Raw genomic sequence first — 3,211 nt, 5'->3', positions numbered from 1 at the left:
CGAATGACTTAGAGTCATCAAGAGACCCTTGTACAAGGGTCCTGCATATTTCATACATTGAGCTTTGGGAGCTCTGGGGGCTTGCAATTCTTACTGGAGAAATGTACGACCACAGGGTGACTCACCCTCCCCTGGTGGTGCGCACTGGGACAAGATGATTCGCTCTCTTGTGAGACAAGATGATTCACTCTCTTGTGGAATAGGATGATTCGCTCTCCTGTGTAGCAGGATGATTAGTTATCCTGTGAGGCCTGGATTGATGTGTTCTCCATGGCGATTGTAGCAGGATTGGTGTGTTCTCCTGTGAGGCCTGGATTGATGTGTTCTCCATGGCGATTGTAGCAAGATTGATGTGTTCTCCTGTGAGGCCTGGATTGATGTGTTCTCCATGGCGATTGTAGTAGGATTGATGTGTTCTCCTGTGAGGACGGGATTGATTAAGTTCTCTTGTCAAGGCATCCTACCCATGCAATCTGAGACTCATGGGAAGTACCTCTCATCTGATCAATGAGTAGGGAAATGAAGTTAGGGACCATCATAGTACCGATGGACGCATCGTTGTATCTACCGTACTCCCTATGCTAGGATGACCTCCATTGATCTGGGATCAATGATACTGGTCTGGGACCAGTGGTAGGAGTTTTACCATACTATGATGCTGACTTTGAGTCGGTTGAGACTGGTTTGGGAACAGTGGTACATACTCTAAGACTGACTTCGTGTCAATGCAGTACTAGTCTGGACCAGTGAGAGTGGTACATACTATGACGCTGAATTTGGATCGGCTGAGACTGATCTGGGACCAATGGCACACTCTCTGAGACTGTGATACTGGTCTGGGACCAGTGGTAGGAGTTGTACCATACTATGACACTGACTTCGGGTCGGTTGAGACTGGTCTACGACTAGTGGTACATACTCTGGGACTGACTTTGTGTCAGTGCAGTACTGGTCTGGGACCAGTGAGAGTGGTAAATACTATGACACTGACTTCGGGTCGGCTGAGACTAGTCTGGGACCAGTGGTATACTCTCTAAGACTATGATACTGGTCTGGGACCAGTGGTAGGAGTGGTACCCACTATGACGCTAACTTTGGGTCGGTTGAGACTAGTCTGGGACCAGTGGTACGCACTCTAAGACTGACTTCGGGTTAGTGGAGAATGGTATGAGACATTCTCGATCAATTCTTCTTCTTCATAGTTCAGCAGAGCTAAGTAGAGCAGAGCAGAGCCAGCAGAGCAGAGCTTAGTAGAGCAAAGCTAAGCAGAGCAGAGTAGAGCCAGCAGAGTTGAGCAGAGCTAGACAGTGCAGTGCTGGGCACTGAAGGCAGAGATAGTACAGTCGGACATATGGATCAGCGGATGGAGTTCTCCCTAGTTGAGAGGGAGTTTTAAATTGGCAACTAGGGCCAAACTCCATGTGGGTCAGCTTATTTATGGCAGCTGATATTTTTATTGGATCCCTCTCGTCGAGAGGTGTAGGATTGATCCAAAGATCATCCGATTATGATATGTATTTATGGAGATATGAATTTATTTAGATTATGGTTTTATTATCTAGCCGACTAGCTCTTACGTAGGCTCAAGAAGCCCAAACGTCATGACTATTCATCATATATGTTTTAGTATAAATATAGAGGACTTGAAGTCATTTCAATACACATTCTTGAGTGATCTCCTCCTCTCCACATCTTGGGTTTTTGGAGAAGAAGAGACACTAAAGAATATGCTAGCCTAGCATGAAGCCCTAATTTCAGAAGATGCCCTAACTGATCCAACACAGTCAATTACTTATACTGTACATGGAAGACCTCATACGTTGTATATGTATACGCTGTCTCATGCTGTATATAAAGTCACTGCTCTCATATGCTGTATGGAAGACCGAATACGCTGTATGTGAAGACATGCAAACACAGTCATGGAGACATGTCAAACACTGTACATGGAGACATATAAAATGCAGTCTATATATGACACCACAGCAAATACATGAAGCCGCAACAAATGCACAAAGCCGAAGTCCATATATGAAGACATAGCCAATGCACGCAGCCACAATATGTTGACCTACGCAGTTAATGAAGACACCTTCTACGCAGACATGGAGACATCAATACGTTGTAATATATACGCAATCATAAAGACATTTCTACGCTCTCTACACAGTCAACGTAATGCTCTCATCATTTATATGCAGAGAGACCTTACACGCAGTTAGACATTGATACACAGTCAATGTAATGCCCTCATCATTTATACGCAGGGTAGAGAGACCATACTCGTTGGCAAATTTCGCAGGCAATGAAGGCAACATACATGCCGGAAATTATGCAGGAAATAAACAACGCAGTAAGATCACTCAGGCAATGGTATCCGCAGTAAGGAAGACAAATACTCGTTGTAAATAGAGACACTTAGCTGCATTAAGGTACTCACTGTCTCGGTAAACAGCAATAGCCATAATAATAAGCAAATCTCGGATGGATGAAAAAGGACTACGTACTAACATATGATATCAGTATATATGTGTGTGTTGATCTGTGCTCTTGCTAGCTCAGTAGTAATGTCTCGGCATCAATTTAAGGATGAGCTTCTCAAACGTTGTCACAACGGTGATCTCTTAGTTATCACTATAGTTTCTATATAGTGTTTATGTAATCATGATGAAACTGTCAGTATAATAATGAAGCCCTAAATGAAGTTATCTAACAAAGATCACAATGAAGATCTCAATAGATCTCATCATTGGAAAGATGTTGCTGTAACAACTTCAAAAGGTACAGAAAGCATGATCTCAGTAAAGGTGCAACAATGGTGCAACTGTGATGAATGATCCAACGGGCAACACATTGATAAATGAGATCATGAGCATGGGCAGCATGATGCAGATCATGGACAACATGATGTATGGGCAGTATGATGTAGATCATGGACATCATGATGTATGGGCAGCGTGATGTATGAGATCATGAGCAGCATGATGATGCATGATGCATCATGATGGTGCTACACGGTAAGGTGCAGAAAATGGACAAGATGTAGCACGATGATAGGTGGAGTCACCTTGGAGAATCAGTTGAAGCAGAATGTCTTCAATGGATCTCGTCGTTATACCAAATGATCTTTGCTAGATCTAGATAAGTAAAAGTGTTGACTTCTGTTGTAAATTTACTATCTCTCTCTCTCTCTCTCTTTCTCTACTAAACT

This window comes from Pinus tabuliformis, chromosome 5_2, assembly GCF_031772625.1.
Source record: "Pinus tabuliformis cultivar Carrire ecotype Pingquan chromosome 5_2, CPIR1, whole genome shotgun sequence".
Taxonomy (NCBI): domain Eukaryota; kingdom Viridiplantae; phylum Streptophyta; class Pinopsida; order Pinales; family Pinaceae; genus Pinus; species Pinus tabuliformis.
Note: the sequence above shows the minus strand (reverse complement) of the source record.